Source organism: Lygodium microphyllum, chromosome 27, assembly GCF_053477565.2.
Source record: "Lygodium microphyllum isolate KBCC chromosome 27, Lygodium_microphyllum_v1.1.10, whole genome shotgun sequence".
Classification (NCBI taxonomy): domain Eukaryota; kingdom Viridiplantae; phylum Streptophyta; class Polypodiopsida; order Schizaeales; family Lygodiaceae; genus Lygodium; species Lygodium microphyllum.
The window spans coordinates 21,734,884-21,749,362 of record NC_141161.1 but is presented as its reverse complement, the minus strand read 5'-3'; positions in this window follow the sequence as shown (position 1 = coordinate 21,749,362).

Below are 14,479 nucleotides of genomic sequence, written 5' to 3'. Positions count from 1 at the left end.
TTGTGTTTTATGTGCAGATTCGTTCGTGGGATTCGATGGGTTGAGTCATCCTATCCTGTGATCGCCAATGAAAGCTAGATTTTAGCACCTGATTCGGACCCGTTCTTGAAGCGTTGAAGCTCGTTTTGGAGCCGAAAAGTGCTCGAGAGACGTTTAATTTTCGTGAAAAATCAAATGGTGGTGGATGGCCGAGCTACAGTTTTTCTAGATGCATTTCGACATCAGGAATCCAACACAAGTCTCGGTTTGTGAATCGGAGGTTGTTTGACCCTCCATTTAATCCCCGCAAGGTTCGATGCTATAAAGCAGCTACCGAATCGGAAAGCCGTAAAGTGTGTGGGAGAGGCCAACTTGATGGAGTTCACTGCCACGAAGCCACCTGTCTAGTCAAATTGCAAATCGGAGTTGGTTTGGGCCTTCAAAATTGAAAAATCCACTTGCGAGACTGTGTGAACATAAAAAGATGAACCGGTTATTTTAATGTTTTAAACCTTAGGCTTAATAAAAGCCTTGAAACTAATGCAAAAACTGTGGAACAAGGGAAGCATCAATGCGCCTCCTCATTTTTGCTCGATGTCTCTCCCCGTTTGGAGAGAGAGAGGGAGATTCTCAATCATGGCAGGGAGAGGAATGGGATTGTTGCAAGCTTGCTCGTTTTAATGGAGGATTTAAAAATCTCATTTTTAAGTCTTTCTCTCTCCTCCCTCTCTCCCCCCTTAAGATGTAGTTCATGCCCATGAAGATGAATGAAGACCGGTTGAAGGATGCTTGCCCGACATGGTGCCAAATCACTCTGGATCAATGAAGGGATAGAGTTGGCTATTCGAAGGTGGGCTAAGCCTTGAATGAGGGCCGAACTGTAGTTTCACATCAGATTCTAAAACCCGCAAAGAAGAAAAAAACCGGTAATTCTATTTTACAAATGAAAATTACATGTTTTCGATATTTGATTGAGCCAATGTTGTTTTTATGGAGTGAAAATTAGTAGGCATGTTGTTTATTGTTTGTTCTATGCTTGCATGATGAAAAACTCAGAAAATATAAAGTCAAAATGTTGGAAATAATTTTTAGAAACTTGTAAAACACGGTTTTTATGAGGAAAATGGGATTTTTGGTGTTTTTCGGTGGGATAAACCAATACACATGGGATAAAATGCTAATAAAATCTACATTTTTGTTGTTCTAAGAATCAAGAGACATAGCTCTAAAAATATATCAAATTTCTATTGAAAAAATAGAGGAAAATAGAGAAAATAAGAGGAAAATTAAAAATATACCTTAGAAAAATACGAAAAAATATAATAAGTGGTACTGGATGTATGGTGGAAAAAAGCATGAGGTTTGGCCTCAGTTTTCCCTATTTTTTTGTCACAGTGTGTGATTTATTACTTTTTATACACTTAACCATGACAAAACAACATGTATACACCTATGCGACGAAGCAAAACTTAAACGGTAAGGGGGTGGAGGATTTTGTGCAACAATTTAAGGGCTAAAATAATACATATTTTGATTGTTTTTTCTATGCATAGCATTTAGGAACCTGCCTATTTGGAAATTAGGGATCTAGTAGCACAAGGCTTTCCTTGGTGCTAGATTCTTGCAACGAAGCATATACGTATTAGTTGGAATTCATGGAAAGACTGTTTGCGTATTAGCACATAGGCTGATTTCAAAACATAACTGTTTGTGCACGATGGGACATCCACTATTGCATTGATCATACATGTGGTATCAACTCCTAGAAATGCATAGAAATTGTTTGAATTATAGTTGACCCACGCTTGAGAGGGTGAGATTTCCCTTGTTATAGGATAGCTGTTCATTTTCTTGGGGAGAATTATTGGTGAGGAAACATGGTATCTCTTGGATCTTGCTGACAAAGAGAGGAGTCTTGTGCGAATGTGGTTATATGTAAAAGCAGTGCATCGAGGGGCCAATTCCCAAGATGTATGAGAGCTGCAGTGGGGCCACAACAATCAATGATGGGGTGCCTCCTATGTCTATGATACATGGCACTTATTGCCAATATGTCTGGAATACCCCTTTGAGGGATTTTGGGGAAGGTGTCATTGGACTCTTATTCAGCTACAAATGTAATATTAGATGTATCTAGTGTGCATTTAGTTATTACAAATGCTCCTAGCCTACGAGAATGGGTGATGGTGGAGGTGTCTATTGTATGCCTGAGGTCCAGCTAGTGCCATAGCTAGTGCCGGCCCATTTTTTGCCCATTTTTGGTCCCATCAAAATAGGTTTGTCATATAGCAGCCTTATGGGAGGTCCTATATGCCCAAAGGGCCTATGTAAGTCAATCATTCCAATCACGGTGATATACAGTAATTGTCCTTGTCAAGATTGAGCAAAGGATGTGATTGGTAACTTCAAGTTGGCTATTGCCATCATCCTGCTTCAGAGCTTTAGCTTCACACCTCTTTGTCATGTGGTCCTTACATACCAAGATGTATCTATTATGCTTCCTTTTGGTTGTGGCAAATCAATGGGGCAAATGAAGTTAATTTTTCACTTCTCAAACATCTTTAGGGGAAGGATGGTTTGTAGTGGCATGGCACTAGATTTGGTAGGCTTTCTCATTCTCTAACAAGCATCACAATGTTTACAGTAGTCATAAGTATTGTTAACCCCAAGTCGAGATGGTGAAAAATGGCGGAAAATGAAGGAAAAAGTGAAAAAAGCATGGAAGAAGAGCAAAGACATGCAGGCGACCTCTAAAGGCTAAGCCGAGACCAAAGGCGCGATTTTAAATGAAAGGCGCCTCAAAAAACTTGGAAAACTCTTATAAAAGAGCACCAGGCTCCCTTCTGTGCCAATTGTAAAATATTAGACGGGCATAGGCTGGAGGCATGAGGATAGAAGAGGGAAATGGAAAAAGGATCTTGCCACAATGGCCAGTCATGTAAAAAAGGGGATGGGTGCCCATGGGATTTTAGGGTTTGTATATAAAGTTAAAAAAGTGAATGGAAACTCATTCTTGTGTGTGGCTAAAGCTTATTCTTCTTCTTCTCTTGTTTCTTGCCTTCTTGCTTGTGCTTGAGAAAGGGAGTGAGGGAGTGTGAGAGGGTGAGAGGGTGAGAGAGTGAGTGTGTGAGAGTGAGGGATCGTGGAGAAGAAGCTCTCCATCTCCTCTCTCCATCTTCTTCTCTTCCCTTGTCTCGCGTGTGGCTATGAAGGATGGAGCTCATGGGAGAGGGGATCGAGCATCAAGGTAAGCTCACTACACTCGTAAGGTAGGCATGGCGTGTCGGCTATGTGAGAGGTAGCCATGGCCGCTCGGCTTGAAACGCTTGATCAATAAGTGGTCCATAGGTCTCGGGGTAGAGCTAGTACCTCCCCTTCATTTTGGTTCCATTGCCGGGACCGATGGAATCGAGCCTTGAGCGCCGCGCGCATCAAATTGAGCATAGGAGTAGGGCCTTTGTCCGAAACGGTGCTTGAGATAGATAGGAGATTTAGGAGGTTTAATTGTTGGAACAAGTAAGTATTTTGAGTTTTATTATGAGTGCTTGAGTAGCAACCCATGCTTGGTTTTGCAATTTTTTGTTAGCATTAGGTAGGATAGGATTAAGATTTGAAACTGAAATGGTAGGGTTTTTGCTGCTATAAATCTGGTTGCAATAAGAAAAAGAAGGCAAAAATTGTGTTTTTTAAGGGGAAAATCACAACGGGGAAAGGCTCTAAGGTTAGGGAGTAGTTGGGCAATGTTATGGAGAAGAGCTCATTTGCATTCTGACTTAGTTGAGAGAGAGCAAGAGAGAGTGAGAGAGCTACAGGCACAGGAGAGAAGCGGACGCCCTTCGATCACACTTCTAAGGTGCTACAGGTATACAAATCTCTTCCCCGGCATGCCCTTGTATGTATCTAACAGCCTAGAATAGCTAATCATCAACATAACACTAGATTCGTCACCATTTTCATAGTCGAAAGTGCGCCGACCCCGACGTGTTCGGATGTCCGAACCCCAGAATCGTGCAGTTGGCTGCCCGAACCTAGGATTCGGCGTTCGGCCTTTGGGCATTCAACTATGTGCCATTCGGGCATCGGGATTCGGCCGCTCGAACAAAGGCCTTCGGGCCATCTAGCCATTCGGACCTTATCATTCGAGCTTCGGCAGTTCGGCCCCTCCGAATTCAGGATTCGGCCATTCGGTATTCGGACAACCGAATCGGCCCGCCTGAACTCGGCCATTCGGCCCAACTCGAGTTCGGCCCTTGGACTTCACCATTAGGGCTTCGGCCCTCGGACTCGACCATTCAGCCTTCGACCGCGGCCGAACGAGACATTCGGACTTCAGCAGTTCGGAGGCCGCTTTTGGGATTCGGACCCTGCCATTCGGGCCAATTTTGGTTGAATGCATTTTTGACATTATTTTAATAATTTAAGCCCAAACCCGCGTTGCCGACACTAGTGCGACCATGTAGGTGCGAGAAAATCATAGAAAACTTGGCCGTGTGGCTAGGAAACCTAGCAGAGTGTGTTGTCATAGCCTAGTCGCAACAGCAGACCAGACATCAGACCTCCACATACTTGAGACATGCAGCAGAAACCCAGATTTTAAACAGACAGCCGTGTGTTGACCTCATACCCAATGGCCAAGAGCTGAAGGTAGCATTGACATTGCACTTGAGTGCCGTAATCCCACACACACAGTAGGCCACATTGGTTGTGCACTGAAAGAGTAGAAAGCCTGATTTCGCACCGAATGCAAAGACACCACACTGAGTATACATAATTTGAGGATTGGTTGTAATAACAAGGAATAAACTCGAACATAATCATTCAAGGAACCCACCAATAGGAGTGAACCCCAAGACTTAGCAAACAAACAAGGTTAGGACCCAGGACACAGGCAAACCATCAAAGTGCAGATTAGGACCAAGCAAGGGGCGCCAACGACGTGGATTTAACAAGTCTACTAAACCTGATCGACAGCTTGGTGGAGCAAGACAACTCGACCATGGCAGAGGAAAGCTCAGACTGCTGGTCTAATGAGGAACTCGATTTGAACGTCTTCTCACATGCTATTCAGCAACTGGTAAGCAGTTATGACGCACACGCCCGGTATGAGCACTGTGGTTGGACAGCAGACGCTATTATTGCAGATCTAGAAGAGGAGAGAAAGCTAGCTCGCAAAGCACTGCAAAGCATGGCCGAATACAATAGGGATCAGCAGGCTAGAAGCCAAAGGCAAATTACGGAGTTGCATGAGGTGCAGGAGTGTTGAACTTAGCAGGTAGGAACCGAATAGATCACAAGAGAGCCCTAGAGGGGGACTTGACGTTGAGCGAGCTTCTCATGAAGTGACTGCTAGATAACACGGCTGCAGAACAAAGTGCCGCAGCACTAGCGACATCACTGCTCGCAGAACTAGGGGCGAACCAAGGTTCAAAGAGCCAGTCCAAAATACCGATCATTGCTAAGCAACTCGACAAGTACCAACCCCATGACAACCCATATAGCTTTGTTGAGCAGTTTGAGCAAGTCTACGAATCCAACGGCCTCAATGACCTAACTCAACGCTCGCAAGCGTTTGGGCTTTGCCTAGGTGGCAAGGGTAGGACGCGGTATATGAGCCTAGATGCTGTAGAGCGAGCCAACTTCAATGGCCTCAAGGATCTCTTCATCAAGAGATTCGCCGAGCCTGGATACTCCGATAACCTACTAGTACGCTTGATAAATGTCAAGCAGAAAGAGAAGGAGGACATCTGCGACTACGTAACCCATGTGAGGAGTCTCTTCAAGAGAATTCCTCTGGGCGAGCGACCGACTGAAAGAGCAGTTTCGACTGTATTCATCAGCGGAATTCGAGATGAGCTATATAAGGCTTTGGCAGGCAATTCAAGCTTGCAACGAGACGCGGTAGCTAGAGTATTTGAGGAAGCCATCAGAGTCGATGATCAGCTGAAAGAGCGGAGCTCCAGGAGCTCAAATGTAGAGGAGACCAACTCATGAGGTTCAGAGAGAGCGTCAGCCTCTAGTGAGCGATCAATCCCATCATCCCAAGATAAGGGGAAGGCCACCGAGACAGCTGATGTCAAGGTGGAATTAGCCAAGTTGCAAGACATGTTGAGATGACCAACACGCCCGCACGTCCAATGCGTGTACTGTGGCAGAAAACCACTTACCGGCCGAGTGTCAAGACCCTAGGTCAAGACCTTGTGCTAACTGCGGTAGGTTTGGCCATGACATCGCACAATGCAGATTACCAAGAAGACTTTCGTACTCGCAACCCTATGGCCAGCCTTACCTAGCGAATAGGCCGCATCCATTCTTTGGAAGGGGAGCCCCATTGGCCCTTCCCATACCTAACGATGTGAAGCCAGCTGTTCCTAGGATGGAAATAAATCCTACGGGCATCCCTAGACCGCCTGGTCCTTACGTGATCCATCCACTGAGCGATGCTCCAGTCCACTACGTGGAAGAGCCAAGTGAGGAAGAAACCTACGTATACCCTTACGTCTCACATGACGACGAGGGCAATGTTGTCCTCATGGACTATCGACCTGTGCCAGTGATGGCGTTAGCAAGAGGATGAGGTAGAGGACTAGGAGGGCAGATGCAAGATCCAGTCATCTGTTGGACTTGTGGTCACCCCGGTCATGTCTCATCACGCTGCCCTGAAAGAGAGTAGCAAAACAGAGACAAGGCTGACCAAAGGTGCGCAGAGTGCGGAATCACCCATCTCTTCATAGTCTGCTCAAAGCGAAAGCCATCTTCTAGCTCAACCAATGTACCATCCATCCCAGTGGGGTTGTTTGGTGTCGAGAACCTCAATGGGGAGGCCACACCTATCCCATTACGGGTCATGACCCGAGCCCAAACGAAGCAGGCCGGCATCTCTCTGCCAGGACCTAGCAATCTTGACGCAGCCTCGATAGGGAAGAAAAGCCACAAGTGGAAAAAGAAGAGATCGGAAGCTAAAGTAGCACTAAAAACCGAGAGTGCTATGACTCTGCTTGCTAGAAAGAGGGTTTCAGATGCAGAGGCAGAGACTTCAGCCCCTAAGACGGCCGAAAAGGAAAGCACTAAGGTTGGGGAATACCCGCATCCAAATCGACAGTTAGAGGCCATAGAAAAGGTGAAGGAATGGGTGAAGGAGGCTCAATAGCATCTCAAGGACGCTGAGCCCATCATAGAGGACGAGATCGATGATCTCTCCAGTGTAAGCACGCCAATATCACCGCCTCAAACTAAGTCAGCAGAAGCAACCGCACCACAAGCAGTGCCGCTAAGACCAAGCCTTGATACTACAGAGCCGCAGATCAGTCACGGCCATTAGCCAGGACAATCCAGGTTAAGGGAGAGACGAGTATCCAATGATCTCCTAACCACGCTAGTGACTACCCCTGCAACACTTAGCCTAGGAGATCTGCTTAGGTAGCATCCTACCCTGTGGCAAGATCTTAAGCAATGGGTCGAAGGATCACGAGAGCAGGTCACGGCAGACCCTCAAGACCATGACACGGAAACACAAATACCGAGTTTGACACTGCACTCTGTGCCTAAATCCTTGCACATCAATGCCTTCTGGGAAGGTTCTGAGATGCACGCAGTCTTACTGGTCCTAGCCTCAAGTGACACAACAAGAAAGGGAATAGTAGACACGGGAGTTGGGGTTAGCGTGCTTAGCCGCGCAGTGCTTCAGACTTGGGGAAACCCGCCTATTGAAACTGCTAGGTTTAATGTCACACTAGCGAACGGTATGAGAGTAATGCCATTCGGGGTACTTAAGAATTGGCCAATGAAGATTGCAGGCGTCTAGTTCTCTGTTGACTTTATAGTCATGAAGGGAGTGGACTACGATATCCTATTAGGACGACCCTGGATGCACAACACTAGAGTCATCGAAGATTGGGGTAACGGCTTGATCTTCCTTGGCAACAAAACGGAGGCCGTAAGGATAGAGATGGATACTTGAAAGACCTCACAGGTCAACCTAGACGCCATCTCTGCTATGCTCAAGGGTAACACTTAGGTCAAGGAGTCCTATGGGCCCTTGACCAAGTATATCCCATGCCCAGAGGATGAGCGGGATTGGATGCACATTCTTGCTACAATCGACCTACCATTCTCAGACCATGAGGCGTATGAGAAAACCATAAAAAATATCGGCAAGCCTAGCAACACACTCTCCGTACCAGTCTGCATGATGGCAAGAACCCTTCGGGGAAAGCCTAAGCCTGTCAACTTCCAAGTCCCAACTAACAGAAGGGAACTCCAGGAGATGCTGGAATATTTGATAGACAAGCTAGCTGGCAATTCAGCTACAAACTTCAAACCATTACAGGATCTCTTGGGTGAATCCAAGTAGCAATGGACCAGAGTGCATGACTTAAACCTCATGTATAGCTAGGCCCTACTCCCTGACCAACGATAAGAGGTGTACCAAGCCCTAGGAGATGACGAGCAGTCTGATGAAGGGGATTCTAACGATGAATACGAAGACTACCAATCCTTCAGTGATGGAACTGAGGGTGAAGTAGATACCGTAGAATACGACACTGAAGAACAAGAAATAGAGCAAATATGAGCAGACTCCAAGCTGCAAAAAAGAAATATATTTAGGATAGAGCGAGGGATCATGAGCAGGAAATGTGACCGCTCCTGGTTGGAACACGTAGGAGCAATAGACCTTGAACAACCAAGCTTGGCCCAGCCAGGGATGACACTAGTCCTTAGGATAGGATCACCATCTGAGCTGCGTCCACCACGGGAGACTACCTCTTCTAGCGAGGATGGGGAGTTCGACTCTAATTCAAAGGTTAGTTCAGACAGTGATCCAGAAATCCCTAGGCTGCCCACGACTAGACACACGAAGGGTTAAGGCAGACGCAGACGGTTAAGGCAGGAAAAGGTAAAACAAACCAAGGATACGCAAACGGAAGAACATCGAAACTGCAGGACCTCCCTAAGCGCTTCACGAAATTCAAAAAAGGGGATAGGGTAGTAGTTCTGTTAGGTGCCAAAACGTCAAGGACAAACCAACGAACCAATCGAGGGACCAACCAAGGTCAAGGAGGTGAATCTAGCCCAGGAAGGGAAAACACCCCGACCAATCTTTATTGCCAATGACTTGACTGAGGAAGAAGAAACGAGTCTTGTCGCTCTCTTGCGAGAGTACATAGACGTATTCGCCTGGTCCTTGGAAGAGCTCAAGGGGGTAGATCCAAGTGTCATGACTCACAACATACCCATGACGCCAGATGCAGCGCTGGTCAAGCAGCAACCGTACCCTATGAATCCAAAACACGCTCATGTTGTCAAAGAGAAATTTGACAAGCTGATGAGAGCATGATTCATTTACGAAATTGAGCACACAGACTGGGTATCACCCATAGTCATCGTGATGAAAAAGAATGAAAAAATCCAAGTGTGTGTCAATTACAAGAAGGTGAACACTGCTACGAAGAGGGATAACTATCCATTGTCGTACACTGAGCACATGCTTCAGAGGGCGGTAGGCAAGGAAGCCTACAATTTTCTAGACGACTTCTCAGGGTACAACTAGGTGCAAGTGCATCCTGCGGACAGGCACAAGACCGCCTTCGCCACTGAGTGGGGCATCTTTGCTTACATAGTCATGCCCTTTAGGTTGACTAACGCCCCTGCCACTTTCCAACGCCTCATGTGCACCATCTTTAAGGACATGCTTCATAAGGAGTTAGAAGTCTTTGTCGATGACCTGTGTAGATAAACTCCGCGCAGTCTTTGAACGGTGTCACTTGTATCGTCTATCCTTGAACCCCTTAAAGTGCCAGTTTTGGGTAAAGCACGAATGCATCTTAGTGGACATGGTGTCAAGAACGGCATTGCCATTGACTTCTCGAAAGTCAGGGTTATTGTTGACCGTCCACCCCCAATTAATTACAAGGGAGTTCAATGCTTCTTAGGCCATATGGGGTACTATCGGCGGTTTGTACTGAACTATGCTTTGATCGCCAGACCATTGTACAAGCTGCTGATTGTCTTCGAGTGGACCGAGGTATGCCAACGAGTGTACGAAGAGTTGAAAAAAGCTCTAACCACGGCACCAATTCTATGAGCCCCAGATTGGACCATTACCTTTCACGTGCACATTGATGCTTCTAAGTTTGCCATGGGGATAGTGTTGTGCCAACCTGGTGAGCACAACTTAGATTATCCAGTGATCTTTGCTAGCAGACAACTCACTGAGACGGAAATGAACTACTCAACAACAGAAAGAGAGGGATTAGCCATGGTGTTCGCTGTGAAGAAAGTCTAGCATTATCTATTGACCACACCTTTCATCTTTTTCGTGGACCATCAAGCCCTGCTCTATTTAGTAAACAAACCTTGTGCTACAAGACGCATAGCTCGATGGCTCCTTCTGCTCTTGGAATTTGATTTCTCCGTGGTTATGCAAAAAGGAAAACAGCACTACATGGCTGACCATATGTCACGCATTCCCACGGGGGAAGCTGCTGGACAAGGCATCGTTGATGAGTTACCCGACGCCCATCTATTCCACCTGTCCAGTGAGAGAGATTTAAAGGCTGATCTAACGCCATATTGGGCAAATGACATAGTCCAAGTGCTTGAGTACGGACTACCTGAGTGACCAATAGAAAAAGCCCGACTTAGGCGCTTAATCCTTAAGGTCCAGCCCTATCAGCTGATTGCAGGCCAACTCTATAGGCTGTGGCAAGACGGATTGCTGCGTAGATGCGTATGTGAGCATGAGATGCACGACGTGCTCTTGGAGGCACACAGCGGCATTGCGGGAGGACACTTTAGCGAAGACACGATAGCACGGAAGGTGCTGCAGTCTCAACTGTGGTGGCCCACACTTTTTCGTGATGCCACGCAATTTGTCAAGCATTGTGACGAGTACCAACTGACAAAAGTCCCGATTTGCAAGGATCAGATGGAGTTGACCCCAATTATTGCTCAACAACCTTTCGAAAAATGGGAAATCGACTTCATAGGATCTATCAATCTTGCAGTGCAATACTCACAAGCCAAGTACATCATTGTGGCCACGGATTACCTCACAAAATGGGCAAAAGCAAGAGCCACAAGTAAAAATGATGCTAGGATGACTGCCATGTTCTTATGGGAGCAAGTGATCTCGCGATTCGGTTGCCCCTTCGAACTGGTTAGTGACCAAGGCATGCACTTCATCAACGAAGTGATAGCGCATCTCCTGTCCACTTTTCTCATTATCCATCACAAATCATCGCCATACTACCCTCAGGCAAACAGTCAGGCAGAATCCATGAATAAGAATCTCATCAATGTCCTGACCAAAGTAGTCTCAGCCTCATGCAATGACTGGGACAACAAGCTTATGGCAGCTTTGTGGGCTTACCATACAACTTATAAAACGGCTGTCGATCAAACCCCGTTCAAGCTGACCTATGGAACGGAAGCAATCCTGCTCTTAGAATTCTTTGTTCCTAGCCTAAGAATAGCTCTTCAAGAACGATGGGAAGGGAAGGAGGCATGGACGAAATGCCTGGTCGAGCTTGAACGCCTCTCAGAGACCCATCTTCTAGCCACCCATGCACTTATATGTGAGAAGGCCCATCGCAAGAGTTGGTTTGACAAGCATGTCAAGCAGTGCGACTTTGAATAGGGCGACTTAGTGCTCCTCCACTTCGTTAAGGGACATAAATAGAAAATGAAATTTCGAGGCCTTGGACCCTTCAAAGTTCGTGCGATCAGCCGCACAGGCAATGTCGAACTCGAAACCTTAAACGGTGAGGGAATAGGCTTCTTTAATGGCAGTCGTGTCAAGAAGTACTACCCTCCAACCCATCCTTTGCATGAGCCCCCAATGTTAGAACCACCTATCAAAGTACGAGTGGCCACAATCACTGAGATTGATGACGAGGATGAGGAAGCCGTAGAGCCCGCATACCTCCATATAACGGTCACTACAAAACAAACATGCACTTTCAACGCTCTAATCGTTGAGGGAGCAGACTTCAATGTCCTAACTCACGATCATTGGACCAAACTTGGCAGCCCACCACTTGAGCCCACGAATACTAAATTAAGTCCCTATGGGGCCCCATCCTACGCACTCCTTGGCAAGTGCAAAGTAGCCGTTTCTATCGAGTCTGAGACTGTCGCAATGATTTTTTACGTGTTGCCAAATGCAAAAGCCGCAGGCACGGAGTCGCTGCTAGGGCACACTTTCAAAAATCAAACTCACTACAATGTTGATTATGAGTTGCAGCGCATCCACCTCGCAATAGACAACGTTCGCATTGTCACAGCTTTCAGCAAGGGCTGCGCGACTTCATCACCATCCGCAAAGCCACTGATAGAATTCTCCATGACCAAATCTACAGAGGGGGGTAGTGCGCGACTGCCATCTCCCAGCATTCAGGAATCACAGCCCATAGTAGCAAAACATCAGGCTCAATAGCCTAGATTTCAATGGAAGCCCAAACAACTGCAACCGCCGCTTAGGAGTTGACACTCCTATCCTCGTAGGACCAAAAACTCTAACCCTAGGAAGCCAAGATGCAGTCACAGAAAGCGTCGCATGATCAAGCAACGATGGGTCCCTAAAGCCCTCTTACGTGCGCAGGGCTACTACGAGGGAAATACCTGCCTGTGGATCCCTAAGGCCCACACGGCCAAAGGCACCATTCATACACTGCCCTCAAGCTTGATCAAACTGCATCCCATAAACCCTCAAAAACACAAGCCGTAGTGCTCTCCTGAACCACAACCATCCACCTCATCCACGCCTAGGCCCACGAGAGTCCCACAAGCCTATCGACCCAAACCGCAGGCTCCGTCACAAGAGTCTATGAAAAAACGGATGGGGTAGGAAAATGGGCATGAAAACTTTGAACTAAAGGGCAAAAAGTCCAAGTCTAAAAAGGAAAATCTACATGGCTTTTTAATGAATTCATTCAAAAAGCATCGAGTTTTTCTTTTCCAACAACCAGTAAATTAATATGTGGAAAGTACTAATGAAAGTTACGATTCATGGCAGGAGCATAAAATGTCGCAGCAAGACCGTGCCCATTGACTCCCATTCACAGACAAGGAAAGGGAGCAATACCACATCCATCTAGAGAACCATGCCTTCAGCCAGCTCAAATTTCAAACCATCCACAACATAGAAGTTGTGATGGCCAAGGAGGAAGCAGCCAGGAGGGTGGTTGAACAATGCAACCTCACAAAGTATCTTGAAAAGTTCTCGCATGAGCCGGACCATCTCAAGTGTGTGGAGTTCCTCAGAATGTACAACCCAGATCAAGAGTGTGGTACTGTGACCGTGGGCAGAAGAGAAGATGCAAAGCAGGTACAGGTCCGCTTAGACCCAACCTTGGTGGAGAAGGCTTTCGAGCTGGTACCAAAGACAAAGAAGAAACAAAAAAGGGATGTTTATGCCATACTTAAAATGAAGAAGGAAGATGTGCTCACAAATGATGGCATAAGCATCCAAGATATCCCCAATGAGAAAGCCAGGATGCAAGCAAAGCTGATACATGTGATCTTCTCCAGCCAGCGCTACAATTCATTGATGCATGGAATTAGCGTACCTGTGCTGGAGAATGTAGCAGCCCATACCCTAGACGAAGTAGACTAGAATAGGTACATGCGAAAAACGATCAACCAGGCAGCCAAAGCATTGGCCCTAGGAAGTATGCAGCATGAGGAGAATCTCCAGCCTCTAAAGCTACAGAAAGAAAGAAAGCCTCCTCCAAAGCCTCCTTCATCGAGTATGGAGGTATCTTGACTGCGCTCATCGAGAAGGTAGTGAAGGAATCACAAGATGCGGAAGAAGGAGAAGGAGAAACGCCAGAAAGGTCGCCTCCTCACCAGGACAAGGATAGGTCCAGTGATAGAACTAAGACAGAGGAAGAAGGGGAGAGACAGACAAGCAAAAAGACAACCAAGAAGCCCAAGAAGAAGACAATGCAGAGAAAGAAGAAGGATGGCGAAGGGAGAAAGAAGGAGAGAGAAGACTTGGAAAGGGCAAAGAAAGAGTCCCTAAAAGAGGCCAAGGAGAGAGAGAGGATGAAGAGACAGGAGGAAGAGAAGGAAAAAGAAGAATTACAGAAAGCAAAGAAGGCATCGAAACAGGAAGTAGAGGAGAAGAAAAGAAAGAAAAAAGAAGAAAAAGAGAAAAAGAAGGAAGAGCAGAGAAAGGTGGATGAGGAAGAGGAAGAACTAAGAAGGAAGGAGGAAGAGGACCTGGCTGAAGCCACACGCCGGTCCACCGGGCAACAAAGCCGAGCAGATGAATTGGGGAACTGGAGTCCACAGAGAGAAGAAAGGCCAGGGTCTAGCCTATAGGTGCCGGAGATCGTGCCACCTGCAGTAACGGAGGGCAAGGGCAAGGCCCCAATTTATCCAATTCCTACCCTCCTAGTGCCTTCCACTGAACCCACCACCGTCACCCCTAGCATCCCGACTAGTGCCGACGTGTCAAATTTCGTGGCGTGGATACAATATTTCATCAACAAAGAGATGA